The sequence below is a fragment of the Schistocerca cancellata genome, chromosome 2 (genome assembly GCF_023864275.1).
Source record: "Schistocerca cancellata isolate TAMUIC-IGC-003103 chromosome 2, iqSchCanc2.1, whole genome shotgun sequence".
NCBI classification, from domain to species: Eukaryota; Metazoa; Arthropoda; class Insecta; order Orthoptera; family Acrididae; genus Schistocerca; species Schistocerca cancellata.
Genome location: NC_064627.1, coordinates 1,107,279,032 through 1,107,296,865, shown reverse-complemented (window position 1 = coordinate 1,107,296,865; position 17,834 = coordinate 1,107,279,032).

Below are 17,834 nucleotides of genomic sequence, written 5' to 3'. Positions count from 1 at the left end.
GTCTGCAAATTAGTCACGGTTCTGCCTACGAAATCATGCACAACAGACTTGGATATCCTAAACTTTACACAAGATGGGACGCAAAACAACTCACACAGTTGCATAAACAAACGCTCTTTGGCATCCGCAAAAAAACATTTGGATCGCTGTGATAACGAAGGGGACAACTTCTTAGACAGGATCATTACCTGTGACGAAACATGGAACTATAATTACGAGCCGGAGAGTAAACGGCAGAGCATGGAATGGAAATATACAAATTCGCCGTGCAAAAAAAGCTCTCAAGACCCAACCTTCCGCAGTGAAACAGATACTTGCGGTTTTTTGGGACGCACAAGTTCAAGTTTTTTTTTGGTCATCAGTCTACTGACTGGTTTGATGCGACCCGCCACGAATTCCTTTCCTGTGCTAACCTCTTCTTCTCAGAGTAGCACTTGCAACCTACGTCCTCAATTATTTGCTTGACGTATTCCAATCTCTGTCTTCCTCTACAGTTTTTGCCCTCTACAGCTCCCTCTAGTACCATGGAAGCCATTCCCTCATGTCTTAGCAGATGTCCCATCATCCTGTCCCTTCTCCTTATCAGTGTTTTCCACATATTCCTTTCCTCTCCGATTCTGCGTAGAACTTCTTCTTTCCTTACCTTATCAGTCCACCTAATTTTCAACATTCGTCTGTAGCACCACATCTCAAATTCTTCGATTCTCTTCTGTTCCGGTTTTCCCACAGTCAATGTTTCACTACCATACAATGCTGTACTCCAGACGTACATCCTCAGAAATTTCTTCCTCAAATTAAGGCAGGTATTTGATATTCGTAAACTTCTCTTGGCCAGAAATGCCTTTTTTTGCCACAGCGAGTCTACTTTTGATGTCCTCCTTGCTCCGTCCGTCATTGGTTATTTTACTGCCTAGGTAGCAGAATTCCTTAACTTCATTGACTTCGTGACCATCAATCCTGATGTTAAAGTTCTCGCTGTTCTCATTTCTACTACTTCTCATTACCTTCGTCTTTCTCCGATTTACTCTCAAACCATACTGTGTACTCATTAGACTGTTCATTCCGTTCAGCAGATCATTTAATTCTTCTTCACTTTCACTCAGGACAGCAATGTCATCAGCGAATCGTATCATTGATATCCATTCACCTTGTATTTTAATTCCACTCCTGAACCTCTCTTTTATTTCCATCATTGCTTCCTCGATGTACAGATTGAAGAGTAGGGGCGAAAGGCTACAGCCTTGTCTTACACCCTTCTTAATACGAGCACTTCGTTCTTGATCGTCCACTCTTATTATTCCCTCTTGCTTGTTGTACATATTCTATATGACCTATCTCTCCCTTTAGCTTACCCCTACTTTTTTTCAGAATCTCGAACAGCTTGCACCATTTTATATTGTCGAACGCTTTTTCCAGGTCGACAAATCCTATGAAAGTGTCTTGATTATTCTTTAGCCTTGCTTCCATTATTAGCCGTAACGTCAGAATTGCCTCTCTCGTCCCTTTACTTTTCCTAAAGCCAAACAGATCGTCACCTAGCGCATTCTCAATTTTCTTTTCCATTCTTCTGTATATTATTCTTGTAAGCAGCTTCGATGCATGAGCTGTTAAGCTGATTGAGCGATAATTCTCGCACTTGTCAGCTCTTGCTGTCTTCGGAATTGTGTGGATGATGCTTTTCCGAAAGTCAGATGGTATATCGCCAGACTCATATATTCTACACACCAACGTGAATAGTCGTTTTGTTGCCACTTCCCCCAATTATTTTAGAAATTCTGATGGAATGTTATCTATCCCTTCTACCTTATTTGACAGTAAGTCCTCCAAAGCTCTTTTAAATTCCGATTCCAATACTGGATCCCCTATCTCTTCTAAATCGACTCCTGTTTCCTCTTCTATCACATCAGACAAATCTTCAGCCTCATAGAGGCTTTTAATGTATTCTTTCCACCTATTTGCGCTGTATCTCCTCTGTATTTAACAGTGGAATTCCCGTTGCACTCTTAATGTTACCACCGTTGCTTTTTATGTCACCAAAGGTTGTTTTGACTTTCCTGTATGCTGAGTCTGTCCTTCCGACAATCATATCTTTTTCGATGTCTTCACATGTTTCCTGCAGCCATTTCGTCTTAGCTTCTCTGCACTTCCTATTTATTTCATTCCTAAACGACTTGTATTTCTGTATTCCTGATTTTCCCGGAACATGTTTGTACTTCCTCCTTTCATCAATCAACTGAAGTATTTCTTCCGTTACCCATGGGTTCTTCGCAGCTACCTTCTTTGTACCTATGTTTTCCTTCCCAACTTCTGTGATGGCCCTTTTTAGAGATGTCCATTCATCTTCAACTGTACTGCCTACTGCGCTATTCCTATTGCTGTATCTATATCGTTAGAGAACTTCAAACGTGTCTCGTCATTCCTTAGTACTTCCTTATCCCACTTCTTTGTGTATTGATTCTTCCTGACTAATGTCTCGAACTTCAGCCTACTCTTCATCACTACTATATTGTGATCTGAGTCTATATCTGCTCCTGGGTACGCCTTACAATCCAGTATCTGATTTCGGAATCTCCGTCTGACCATGATGCAATCTAATTGAAATCTTCCCGTATCTCCCGGCCTTTTCCAAGTATACCTCCTCTTTTTGTGATTCTTGAACAGGGTATTCGCTATTACTAGCTGAAACTTGTTACAGAACTTAATTAGTCTTTCTTCTCTTTCATTCCTAGTGCCAAGCCCATATTCTCCTGTAACCTTTTCTTCTACTCCTTCCCCTACAACTGCATTCCAGTCGCCCATGACTATTAGATTTTCGTCCCCCTTTACATACTGCATTACCCTTTCAATATCCTCATACACTTTCTCTATCTGTTTATCTTCAGCTTGCGACGTCGGCATGTATACCTGAACTATCGTTGTCGGTTTTGGTCTGCTGTCGATTGTGATTAGAACAACCCGGCCACTGAACTGTTCACAGTAACACACCCTCTGCCCTACCTTCCTATTCATAACGAATCCTACACCTGTTATACCATTTTCTGCTGCTGTTGATATTATCCGATACTCATCTGACCAGAAATCCTTGTCTTCCTTCCACTTCACTTCACTGACCCCTACTATATCTAGAATGAGCCTTTGCATTTCCCTTTTCAGATTTTCTAGTTTCCCTACCATGTTCAAGCTTCTGACATTCCAGGCCCCGACTCTTAGAACGTAGAACGTTATCCTTTCGTTGATCATTCAATCTTTTTATCATCGTAACCTCCCCCTTGGCAGTCCCCTCCCGGATATCGGAATGTGGGACTATTCCGGAATCTTTTGCCAATGGAGAGATCATAATGACACTTCTTCAAATACAGGCAACATGTACTGTGGATGCACGTTACGTGTCTTTAATGCAGTGGTTTCCATTGCCTTCTGCATCCTCATGTCGTTGATCATTGCTTATTCTTCCGCCTGTAGGGGCAATTTCCCACCCCTAGGACAAGAAAGTGCCCTGAACCTCTATCCGCTCCTCCGCCCTCTTTGACAAGGCCTTTGGCAGAATGAGGCTGACTACTTATGCCGGAAGTCTTCGGCCACCAATGCTGATTATTTATCAAAATTTAGGCGGTGGCGCGGTTCGAACCCGGAACCGGAGGCGTTTTGATTTTGAATCGAAGACGCTACCCCTAGACCATGGGTAGTGGAACATTATGGGGGAAAGGGGCACAACAATAAACTGTGTACGTTACAGTGAGATGCTTATTGCCCGGCTAAAGCCTGCAATTCGAAGCAAACGACGAGGATTGCTGCCAAAAGGTGTTGTGTTGTTGCACGACAATGCCCGCCCGCATACTGCTGCCCACACTGCCGAAACACTCCAGAAACTCAAATGTGAAGGACTGGATCATCATATAGTCCCGATCTTGCCCCTCCTGACGATCACTTATTTGGTCCACTCAAACAGGCACTAAGGGGCCGTCGATTTGCCTCGGCGAAGCAGTGAAAGAAGCTGCGCATTCCTGGTTCGCAGCTCAACCGAGAACCTTCTTTTATGAGGGCTTCAGGAAGCTTCTGCAACGATGGACCAAATGCGTTGAAACGCAAGGAGACTTTGTCGAAAAAGGATGTTCTTGTAAGTTGCCTATTTCATTACAATGAAATAATAATTGACTTACCCTCGTAATTTGAAGAATACTGCAGCCCAGTGGCGATCATCTGAAAGCAAACGTAGACTAGCATGGCACTGTCAGCGAGTTTCGTGAAAAACTTGTATGCAATCGCCTGCTGTGCTAGTGTTTGTGTTGAACTGGGGTGGAAAGTTGCTCTCAGCACCCAAAGGTGTTGAAAAGGTCGATAGACTGATGGTATTAGTAACCTTTCAAGGCAACTAACAATTGTTGGGAGTCTCTGGAATCCCAACATCTTCTGGAGAAGAACAAGTCATGTCTGTTTACCAGACAATAGAAAAGTGGGGTATAGCTGACAAAATTCAGTCACTTTGCTGTGATGCAACAGCAAGCAACACTGGTTGCAGCTGTACAAATCTAGAAAATTTATTTAGTCGTAACCTGTTATATCTCCTTGCCATCACTAAATGTTTGAATTGCTCTTCAGGACCTGTTTGGATTCATTGCTGGAAGCCACTTCTCGGCTGGACGTAGAACTTTCCAAGTATTTTGTAGTAAGTTGATCAAAAATTGACAAGAGCGGTTACGTAACCGGTATCGGTGAAGTACCAGATTTCTATTCTCAGATTTCTTGAAAACCAAGTTTCTACGCAGAAACGACCATAAGTGATAGTCCTTGCCGGCATACCAAAGAATGAGATATCATTTCCCATCCTAGTAGCTCTAACTCATTCCAGGTGGATGGCAAAGGCTATGCACGCATTTAAGTTACACATGTTTCAAGATTATTTTCACTTAACTGATGTGGAGAAGAACTCTTTAACAAGAATATGTACTTTTCTAGTAAGCGTGTACGTCTGTGTCTGGTCTCTGCCAACAGAAGCAATTAAGGCAGCTTTCTATGATTTTCTATTCATTATTTATATGATAAATTATCCAGATACAGATGCAGTAATCAGTAAGACTGCGGCAAAGAAAATTTTCAAATCACTTCCTATACTTAGCTGCATAAACTGTGTCTTTAGTTTTATTTGATGACAATGCTTCCACAACGGTTAAGACAAGAAATAGCTACAGTTATATTAGAATTAGAAAAATACGAAGAGGACGAAAAAAAATATCAAGCGAAAAGTTACTTCATACACAAAAATGGTCTTTCTTCTTTACGAATATTGACTTTCATATTATGTAGCAACTTATACGGAAACTTTCTTCACGAAGTTTTCTATCAATACAGATTTTCTCCACGAAAACCCTTCAACGTAAAAAGATGACTCCCGTTACAAAAGTGCAATTCGGAAACTTGACGGGTGGTTGTTGTGAATGATGTTGCAGTAAGAGGTGCCAAACTCACTCAGGATTACAATAACATACAATTTTCATATTGTTGTTGTAGAGCATAAAAATTGCTACTAAATCTTTTCTTAGGAATGAATAATGTTCAATGTTCATTCAATCAAATTATCTTTTGAATCAACAGAAATGAACGTTGTAAAATTATTCTTGAAGTAAACACGTCCTTCAGACTGAAACTCTGTGCATTGTAGAAAATAAACTTAACATGTGTTAAATTTTTCGTGTTGGTTTTTGAATTCCTCGAATGATATTTTCAGAAATACAAGTCAAAATGATTTTAAACCATTAAGTGATTTGTCTGATCGTGTCACATACATTATCCTCACAAAGGACAAGAGTACAGAGGAGATACGGTAGAACGGAATGCGTTTTGACGGAACTAGGTTTTGTGAATGCTATGCTCCTACTTCAAGGCATTTAAGGATTGCCTATGTGCGATTTGCTGGACTGAGATGAAATTTTTCACAGACTTCATTTTTTTGATAATTGGAACAGAAGTGTGGGGTAGGAGAAGCAAAATCCGAACTTTCTAAAAATTACATATGGCTAAGGGTCAACCTGCTGCACATATTAGGCTTTGCCTGTTAGCCTCCTTATGGAGAAAGTAAAAGTTATTTCATCTGGTTTTGGATCTCGCTACGTTTCGTCATCCTGTTGGCTTGTGTTTGTATAATACTTTTGGTATGCTGTCATCCTCCATCGTAATTAGGTGTTCTTTCCATTTCGTTCTGTATTCTTGCATTTATTCATTTAGAGACATGAATGACAGTTCTTCTCTTATTTCTGTATTTTTCCTTTCGAATTTTCTCTTCTCCCATTAATAAATAATTAATAAATTTCGTTTATTCATTTTGAAATATGAATGATAATTCTGCTCCTATTTCTGTATATTACTTTCGAATTTTTCCTTTTCCAAATTAGTACACGTTCTGTATTCTTTCGTTCATTCGGTTAGAAATATTAACGACGATTCTGCTCTTATTTTTGTATTTTACTTTCTAATTTTCCCTTTTCCCATTTATTACAAATTTCGTCCTAATTTCTTTCCAATGGTGACAGGTGAATATTTGTGCCGGACCGGGACTCGAAACCTGATTTCCCATTTTACGTCAGCAGTCGGCTTTACAGCTTTTTTTCTCCTTAAAATACGAGATCAGATTGGTGATGTTTACTTGTAAGTTAAATGAATGTTCATTTGTCTATTCTAAAAGGATTCCGTTTGTGTGGTTATTTAACAGCACGGGCGATAAATTGCGTGCGTGTATTAAACTCAGACTGATCCTCTCTTTTGATTACAATTAACATGTAATTGATTTCGTCGCCATGGCCATAGCGAACAAGCAGCAATACCACAGACAATTGACGGTGTTGCAGAGCAGAGCTCCAGTGTTATAAATCTGTCTCTCTGCTCCGCACCCACAGCTAATGATATTACCCGGCGCAGCAACGGACTGTGTTAACCGCGTCACTGCAGGCGGCCGATGTGTAGCCAGATGAATGGACGGCGAGTATTTGCGGTCATCTGTGGCTCCCCTGTGTAGCAGATGTGGACATCGTGCGTCAACGTGCTCACGCTTTTCCGCACAGGTAGTACCACCGAGCACGCACTGGTCCACTAATTTCGTTGCACCGCAGCTAGAGAGAGCGCACACACACACAGAGTTAAATAGAGAGATAATTCACGGTTGATATCGAATTTGGCATCGCTGAGCTGATTGCGGCTGCGTCATGCAGACGGCTGGGGTAATGAAATCCGCTTGTGAAGTACTCCAGCATGGCGCGGCCATCTGGAACTGTATGTACCTGTCGGATATAAACGTATTGCCTTTGTCACCGGTGAAGGCCGACACGCTAATGAGCAAACTTGTTCTCGCAAATTTTATCTCCAGAATAAATCCACCCAGGCAGCATCTGATCTAAATAATCGACAGGACAGAAACGGCGGCGTAGTCTACAGAGACATAATCCGTAATAGTGGGCAACAAACTTTGTAAGGTACTTCAAATTCAAACGGCTCTGAGCACTATGGGACTTAACTTCTGAGGTCATCAGTCCCATAGACGTTAGAACTACTTAACCTAACTAACCTAAGGACATCATACACATCAATGCCCGAGACAGGATTCGAACCTGCAACCGTAGCGGTGGCGCGGTTCCAGACTGTAGCGCCTAGAACCGCTCGGCCACCCCGGCCGGCAATAAGGTACTCCTTGTCTTCTACAGTTAGTGAATCTACCTAGGAACTTAGAATGACCTTAATAAATGTTCTCTCTTCCTAAAACAGAGGAAAGAAAGTTCCTTGTGACGCTAAAATTAATTAATAAACGTACCTCATTCCTTGGTTGAGGAGCGTGCAATAGTAGCTGGTCGATGAAGTTTAGCGAACAGCCGTTCGTTATATTGACATTATTTTATTAGGCAACTAGTTTAGATATTCCAACCACGTCATCTTCTGGTTAATAAGGTTACTTGCTAAACAGAGGATCTGCTCTGGTCTTCTTTGCAACACTACCTGAAATACCTAAAAAATAAATAAATAAATAAAATAACGAAGGAATTATTCGAATCAAATAGAACGGAAATATGTACATGTGATTTACGTGTACAAACAAACAAATCGGTACAATTTCAGAAAACCTGGATGATCTGTTCACGAGTGAGAGCTTCACTCACACACAGAGCTACTCAGTAACACGTTAGCCTACGTCTGCTCCTTATGCAAGCAGTTATCCAGCTTGGCACTGATAGAGTTGTTGGATGTCTCCCTGAGAGCTATCATGCCAAATTCTGTCAAATTAGCGCGTTCGATCGTCAACAATCTGCTATGGTTTGCGGGCCTGCCCAAAACCCTCCAAACGTTCCGACTGAGGAGAAAGCCGGCGATCTTCATAGCCGAGGTACGGTTTGGGAAACACTAATACAAACAGTAGAAGCTTTAGTCGTGCCCGGGCGGGCATTATCTTGCTGAAATGTAAGCCCAGGATGGCTTTCCATGAAGGGCAACAAAATGCGACGTACGATATCGTTCACGTATCGCTGCGTTGTGAGGTTGCCGCGGAGTGACAGCCAAAGTGGTCCTACATCTACATCTACATCTACATTTATACTCCGCAAGCCACCCAACGGTGTGTGGCGGAGGGCACTTTACGTGCCACTGTCATTACCTCCCTTTCCTGTTCCAGTCGCGTATGGTTCGCGGGAAGAACGACTGTCTGAAAGCCTCCGTGCGCGCTCTAATCTCTCTAATTTTACATTCGTGATCTCCCCGGGAGGTGTAAGTAGGGGGAAGGAATATATTCGATACCTCATCCAGAAACGCACCCTCTCGAAACCTGGCGAGCAAGCTACACCGCGCTGCAGAGCGCCTCTCTTGCAGAGTCTGCCACTTGAGTTTGTTAAACATCTCCGTAACGCTATCACGGTTACCAAATAACCCTGTGAAGAAACGCGCCGCTCTCCTTTGGATCTTCTCCATCTCCTCCGTCAACCCGATCTGTTACGGATCCCACACTGATGAGCAATACTCAAGTATAGGTCGAACGAGTGTTTTGTAAGCCACCTCCTTTGTTGATGGACTACATTTTCTAAGGACTCTCCCAATGAATCTCAACCTGGTACCCGCCTTACCAACAATTAATTTTATATGATCATTCCACTTCAAATCGTTCCGCACGCATACTCCCAGATATTTTACAGAAGTAACTGCTACCAGTGTTTGTTCCGCTATCATATAATCATACGATAAAGGATCCTTATTTCTATGTATTCGCAGTACATTACATTTGTCTATGTTAATGGTCAGTTGCCACTCCCTGCACCAAGTGCCTATCCGCTGCAGATCTTCCTGCATTTCGCTACAATTTTCTAATGCTGCAACTTCTCTGTATACTACAGCATCATCCGCGAAAAGCCGCATGGAACTTCCGACACTATCTACTAGGTCATTTATATATATTGTGAAAAGCAATGGTCCCATAACACTCCTCTGTGACACGCCAGAGGTTACTTTAACGTCTGTAGACGTCTCTCCGTTGATAACAACATGCTGTGTTCTGTTTGCTAAAAACTCTTCAATCCAGCCAGACAGCTGGTCTGATATTCCGTAGGCTCTTACTTTGTTTATCAGGCGACAGTGCGGAACTGTATCGAACGCCTTCCGGAAGTCAAGAAAAATAGCATCTACCTGGGAGCCTGTATTTAATATTTTCTGGGTCTCATGAACAAATAAAGCGAGTTGGGTCTCACACGATAGCTGTTTCCGGAATCCATGTTGATTCCTACATAGTAGATTCTGAGTTTCCAAAAACGACATGATACTCGAGCAAAAAACATGTTCTAAAATTCTACAACAGATCGACGTCAGAGATATAGGCCTATAGTTTTCCGCATCTGCTCGACGACCCTTCTTGAAGACTGGGACTACCTGTGCTCTTTTCCAATCATTTTGAACCTTCCGTTCCTCTAGAGACTTGCGGTACACGGCTGTTAGAAGGCGGGCAAGTCCTGCTGTGAAAAGAAATGGCACCCCAGATCATCACTGCTGGGTGTCAGGCCGTATGGTGGGCGACAGTTTTATTGACCTCCCAGTGTTGTTCATAGTGTCTCCAGACCCGTCCTTGGCCTGGAAGCTCATTGGAGTAGATTTGTCTTCAGTGATGAGTACTGTTTCGAACGGAGCCCCGATGACCATCTAAATCGTGTTTGGATACAGGGTGCCAATTCTTTTCGCAGCAAGACCTGTTTGGCAGCCTTACAGCACAGCGGTACGTCGATGATGCTCTGCACCCCGTTCTATTTCCATTCATGGCAAGCGATCCTCCACATACATTTCACCAAAATAATGCCCTCCCACACCTTCTGTTTGTCTTCGTGCTTGCCAAATCCTACCTTTTCCAGAAAGGTCGGCGCATATTTCCCCAATTGACAACGTTTGGAGCATTATGGGCAGGGCCCCCAACTATCTCGCGTCTTTACAACGTAACATCCCAGTTGAACAGAATTTGGCATTATATCCCTCTGGAGCACATCCAACAACTCCATTAGTCAGCCCCAAGTCGAATAACTGCTTGAATAAGCGACATTGGACTCCACCCCTGGTACCTGAGAAGTCAGCGCGACGGAATGTCATACCTAACGGCCCGGGTTCGATTCCCGGCTGGGTCGGAGATTTTCTCCGCTCAGGGACTGGGTGTTACGTTGTCCTTATCATCATCATTACATCCCCATCGACACACAAGTCGCCGAAATGACGTCAACTCGAAAGACTTGAACCAGGTGAACGGTCTACTCGACGGGAGGCCCTAGCACATGGCATTTGTTTTATAAGGGACATTGGTGGACCAACACGTTATTGACTAGCTCCATTTGCAATGCTGTTTCTCCTAAAAAAATTGTCCAATTTTTCTGAAACTGTAATCGTTTGCTTGTCTGTAGATGTGCATCATTTCCATAGATTTCCATTCCATTTGGACAATTCCTTCGAAGTGCGTCTGTTTCTTTTTTCTTAGACTGTATAATCGTCTTTATTTGCACTTGAAATAAATCATACTGCTGTGCAACGTCATTACGATTATTAGTTCGAGGTAGTTTTTAAATAGTAAACCGGAATATGGAATCGTAAATTTGTACAGAAGCTAGGAAAAGAAATACATGGTTAAGTTCAAGTGCATATCTCTTTAGAGAAGCATGTCAATTAGGACAACGTGGTGGCTAGCATGGAATACAGAAACCATGCTAATATAACATCACACATAGTCATCGAAAGATTTCTACGTGAAATATAACTTTCATCCAAAAAGATCCGAGTCTGGCACATAAGCCACGCCAGAGCAGTAACTACGGTTATCAGATTGAACTAACAACTACACTCCTGGAAATGGAAAAAAGAACACATTGACACCGGTGTGTCAGACCCACCATACTTGCTCCGGACACTGCGAGAGGGCTGTACAAGCAATGATCACACGCACGGCACAGCGGACACACCAGGAACCGCGGTGTTGGCCGTCGAATGGCGCTAGCTGCGCAGCATTTGTGCACCGCCGCCGTCAGTGTCAGCCAGTTTGCCGTGGCATACGGAGCTCCATCGCAGTCTTTAACACTGGTAGCATGCCGCGACAGCGTGGACGTGAACCGTATGTGCAGTTGACGGACTTTGAGCGAGGGCGTATAGTGGGCATGCGGGAGGCCGGGTGGACGTACCGCCGAATTGCTCAACACGTGGGGCGTGAGGTCTCCACAGTACATCGATGTTGTCGCCAGTGGTCGGCGGAAGGTGCACGTGCCCGTCGACCTGGGACCGGACCGCAGCGACGCACGGATGCACGCCAAGACCGTAGGATCCTACGCAGTGCCGTAGGGGACCGCACCGCCACTTCCCAGCAAATTAGGGACACTGTTGCTCCTGGGGTATCGGCGAGGACCATTCGCAACCGTCTCCATGAAGCTGGGCTACGGTCCCGCACACCGTTAGGTCGTCTTCCGCTCACGCCCCAACATCGTGCAGCCCGCCTCCAGTGGTGTCGCGACAGGCGTGAATGGAGGGACGAATGGAGACGTGTCGTCTTCAGCGATGAGAGTCGCTTCTGCCTTGGTGCCAATGATGGTCGTATGCGTGTTTGGCGCCGTGCAGGTGAGCGCCACAATCAGGACTGCATACGACCGAGGCACACAGGGCCAACACCCGGCATCATGGTGTGGGGAGCGATCTCCTACACTGGCCGTACACCACTGGTGATCGTCGAGGGGACACTGAATAGTGCACGGTACATCCAAACCGTCATCGAACCCATCGTTCTACCATTCCTAGACCGGCAAGGGAACTTGCTGTTCCAACAGGACAATGCACGTCCGCATGTATCCCGTGCCACCCAACGTGCTCTAGAAGGTGTAAGTCAACTACCCTGGCCAGCAAGACCTCCGGATCTGTCCCCCATTGAGCATGTTTGGGACTGGATGAAGCGTCGTCTCACGCGGTCTGCACGTCCAGCACGAACGCTGGTCCAACTGAGGCGCCAGGTGGAAATGGCATGGCAAGCCGTTCCACAGGACTACATCCAGCATCTCTACGATCGTCTCCATGGGAGAATAGCAGCCTGCATTGCTGCGAAAGGTGGATATACACTTTACTAGTGCCAACATTGTGCATGCTCTGTTGCCTGTGTCTATGTGCCTGTGGTTCTGTCAGTGTGATCATGTGATGTATCTGACCCCAGGAATGTGTCAAGAAAGTTTCCCCTTCCTGGGACAATGAATTCACGGTGTTCTTATTTCAATTTCCAGGAGTGTATAAACAGCAGATGTTTCAAATATCAAACAATTGCTATAACATCGGCGTTTCTGGCTAGCCAGGCAGCAGACTTCAGCAGAATGTAGTGGGTGAGAGCAGCCAAATAGGACCACATCGCCTTCGGTATGTTACGAAAGAAAAGCTAAGGCCAGTGCAACAAACGGTGCCGAGAGCTTTTACGAACCAGTTCTATACTACAAACGCGTTAAGCAACCACGGCAGAAGGAAAACCGCTGATACCTTCGCAATAGCAAGCGCTATGCGGTCATGGCGAATGACGATGGATAAAAATCAGCCCAGCAATTCTCTGCCCTCGTAAGGCAGTCGGTCAGGCGGATCGATGCCATGCATGGCATTCGCACTCGATTCCCTGGTGGCAGTGAAGAGACGCCTGGCGAAAGGTTCAAATGGTTCAAATGGCTCTAAGCACTATGGGGCTTAACATCTGAGGTCATGAGTCCCCTACACTTAGATCACCGTGAACCTAACTAACCTAAGGACATCACACACATCTATGGCCGAGGCAGGATTCGAACCTGCGACCGTAGCAGCAGCGCTGTTCCGGACTGAAGCGCCTAGAACCGCTCGGCCAAAGCGGCCGGACCTGGCACAAGTCTGTTCTGGATTCCTGCACGCTACTGATGACAGCAGCCGCCACGTGGAGATGGCTACCTCGCCTTAATCACCAGTCGCAGAGTTCATACCCACAGTCTGCCTCTGTCGCAGATGGGAGGACTTGGAGGTCTTTCCTTCCCACCAGAATCAGGATACCAGCGTTCCTGAAGCTCTGGCGGGCTGAATGGGGCTTACCTGGTTGGGAGGGCAGTATCGCGAACTTCACAGCTACACGGCAACCGACGAAGAACGGCGGTGACCGGAAGGGGACAGATCAAATTCCAGGTCGTCGTACATAAGTTCAATACATGTGCCGCTGTCGCTCACCGCTGCGGCGTCGCGGTACTGTCTGTGCCGGAGTCGCCGCAAGCGGAGAACCGCCAAGCGGCGACTGGTTGGAACGAAGTGTGCGGTCTTAGTGACTGAAGGCCACTTACGAGCATTAATGACAGACTATGCAAACCACGAGTCAATACGCTAGCTGTACTCTTTTGGAAATAAATAACTATTTTTGAATCTTTTGTCACTGCGCCTACCGAGGACTATAGACCACTACCATCCCTTCGAGGAGAATTGGCAAGGAAGGAACCGGGAGAACCAACTCCACTCACGCCCTTACAATAATTGCCTCTTGAAATATCAAGGACTAGTTAAAAAGGCTGTAGGCCTGCTTGCCCAAGCAGAGGATAGAGCGGCATTATAATACCCTTCCAAGCCGAATCAGTGTATGTATCCAGGCCAGAGGGTGTGAAATGTCATACGATAAGTCGGCCCATTCTGCCAAATTCTTTGTAAATTTGGAACTATTTTCTGATCACTGAAAGAACATCACGTGCCCTCTAAGTCCACCTCTCCTTCTAGCTGTTTCACTTCTTCTGTCCGGTAGAGTAGGTTGGTTGGTTGGTTTGGGGAAAGAGACCAGACAGCGAGGTCATCGGTCTCATCGGATTAGGGAAGGACGGGGAAGGAAGTCGGCTGTGCCCTTTCAAAGAAACCATCCCGGCATTTGCCTGGAGTGATACAGGGAAATCACGGAAAACCTAAATCAGGATGGCCGGACGCGGGATTGAACCGTAGTCCTCCCGAATGCGAGTCCAGTGTCCGGCGGAGTAAAGGCATTATTAAAAGTGCTTGTTTCCTATTTTTACTTTATTGTTTAACCTACGTTCTCACAGAGCCAAGATCATACCAAGTTAATTTTCGACAAAAGAGCGTACAAAAATATAGAGGAGGTAGCTTGTGTACCGTGATTAATCAGATTTTACCTGCTTTCATTGACAATTTGTGTTGTATATCGCTCACAGCATGGTTTGACGTGCTTGGGGAGCGGTCCGATACACAGACACTGCTGCCCGAAGGACAGAAAGGCAACTAAGGAGCAGATGACAGCTACACTGTGCAACAGGCAAAAAGGGACGCTCGTCAAACAGTGCTGTTGTATGTTTCCTTATAGTCTCTCTAGAAGCTACATTAAACTGCCAAAGAAACTGGAATAGGTATGCGTATCCAAACACAAAGTTTTGTAAACAGGCAGAATCCGGAGCTACGGTTGGCAACCCCTATATAAGACAACAAGTGTCTGGCGCAGTTGCTAGATCAATTACTGCTGCTACAAAGGCAGCTTATTAAGATTTAAGTGAGGTTGAACGTGATGTTATAGTCGGCGCGCGAGCCATGGCACACTACATCTCCCAGGTAGTGCTGAATCCGGTAAAACATCAAATCTGCGACATCGCTGCGGTCAGGAAAAGATCCTGCAAGAACGAGATCAACGATGACTGAAGAGAGTTGTTGAAGGTGACAGAAGTGCTACCCTTCAGCAAATTTCTGCAGATATCAATGCTGAGCCAGGTAGCGCTGAAGTGAATATCAGAAATCCGGTAAAACATCAAATCTGCGACATCGCTACGGCTAGAAAAATCTCCGGCAAGAACGAGATCGACGATGACTGAAGAGAATAGTTCAAGGTGACAGAAGTGCAACCCTTCCGCAAATTTCTGCAGATTTCAATGCTGAGCCCTCAACAAGTGTCAGCGATCGAACCCATTCAACGAAACATCATCGATACGGGTTGTTGCTCCGAAAGCCCACTCGTGTACCCTTGATGACAGAACGACACAAGGCTTTACGCCCCGCCTGGACCCGTCAACACCGACGTTGGACTGTTGATGACTGCAAACATGTTGCCTGGTTGGACGAGTCTCGTTTAAGGGGCTCCGGAAAGGCTCAAAATCATGAAAAGTTCAATTTTTACTTTTTTGCGTTTTCTGAATCTGCAGACTATTACCTTTTAATAGATATATAATTTATTCAATTCCGAAGACTACAACTATTTTTTAAAAAAATTTGAAATGTGTTCTACATGGGCGTGACCCACTGTGGCGCTGTGCGATATGTTAATTACCTTGGTGACGCTGATTCTAAAAGTTTCAAACATGTTCAAGGACTGAAGCCCTATGGTGATGATGTTGTAGTGCAGAAAATTGAGTGTATTGGACACGTACAGAAGCGAATGGGAACAAGACTTCGGCGACTGATAGCTTCGTACAAAAAACAAAAACTCAGTGATGGTAAAGGGTTGGATGGGAAGGGAAGGTTAACTGATAGTGTAATTGACAAAATACAGAACTATTATGGAATGGCTATTAGGCAAAATACACAAAGTGTCGACGAAATGAAGTAGGCTGTTTGGGCCCTTTTTTTTCATACTTCTTCTACCGATGAAAATCCCCAACATAGTTTGTGTCTCAAAGAAGAAGACAGTTGGTGTAAATATAACAAAGGATTGCTAACTGGTGAAGTGTACACTCATAAGCATAGTCTGCCTCATGCAATAATGGAGGTGATAAAACCTATTTTCAGAGACTTAGCAGCACCTGAACTGTTGAAAAAGTGTATTCACGGAAAAACTCAAAACCCCAATGAAAGTGTAAATAGTGTTATATGGTCGAGAATCCCCAAGACTGTATTTGTTGGAATAGAAACACTTCACTTTGGTGTGTATGATGCTGTTGCGACTTTCAATGATGGCAACATTGTAAGGTGCAAGGTATTTAGACATATGGGAATGAAGATAGGTTCTAACATGGTACGAGCGATGCTTGCTTTAGACAAGGAACGCCTTCAAGCTGCAGACAGGGCTGTAAAGAGTCTAGAAATACAAGCAAGAGTAAACAGGAGGAGGAACAAGAGGAAGCTGGAGGAGGAGTTTGCAGAGGATGAAGATAATCCATCCTATGGACCTGGAATGCACTAAAAAGTTAGTCCAATCTTTGTCGCTCGATTCCCAAAACTTTTATTTTCTCATACTAATTACATGTTTTCTAAGGATCTTCCAAACATATTTGTTTCAAACTTTCAGTAAATGTTACACAGTACCTTCTGCATAATTTAACACAGCCTTTTTCCAAAAAACTGTATATTTTTAAATATATAAATAAAAAATTGCAAAAAAATGTTGTGAATTTTCATTACAATTGAAAAAAAAATCATCTTTAATAACTGAACTAAAATTTTGTAAAATCCCTGTGTTAAGTTGTAGCCCATATTCTAATAAATAATCTGTAAAAAGTTCAACTTCCTACCTCAAACAGTTTGTGAGGAAAGATGTAATTTATAAGCGTTATTTTAACATTGCAAGTATAGGGCGTTCCGGAGCCCCTTAAAATTGTATCGAGCAAATGGACGTGCACGGGTAGGGAGACAACCTCATGAATTCATGAACCCTACATATCAGTAGTGGACTATTCAAGCTGGTGGGGACTCTGTGATGGTGTGGAGCGTGTGCAGTTGGAGTGATATTGGACCCCTGGTACGTCTAGATTAGACTCTGATAGGTGACACGTACGTAAGTATCCTGTCTGATCACGTGCGTCTGTTCAAGTCTGTTGCGCATTCTGACGGACTAGGGCAATTGCAGCAGGACAAAGCGACACCCCACATGTCCCAAATTGCTAGAGAGTGGCTCCAGGAACCCTCTACTGAGTTTAAACACTTCCTCTGGCCACCAAACTCTCTAGCCATGTTAATCATATCTGGGATGCGTTGCATCGTGCTGTTCAGAAGAGATCTCCACCCCCCTCAACCCCCCACCCCCACCCGCCGCACTCTTACGGATTAATGGACATCCCTGCAGGATTCATGGTGCCAACTCCTTCCAGCACTTCTTCAGACATTAGTCGAGTTCATGCTATCATGTTGCGGCACTTCTGCGTGTCCGCGAGGGCCCCAGACGATATTAGGCAGATGTACCAGTTTCTTTGGCACTTCAGTGTATTTCTTGAGTTATGTACCGTGAAAAATTTTTACATTATTGTACTGAGTTATTTGTTTGGGTAGGATCTTTGGAATTCCCAAGATTACAGTCGGTACTCAGTTATGGTCTCAGGGGTATTTACACGATTTTGTACTTCTATCTTGTTTTTGGATCCGTGGTCTTAATTTGATGCTGGAGTCGTAGGGAT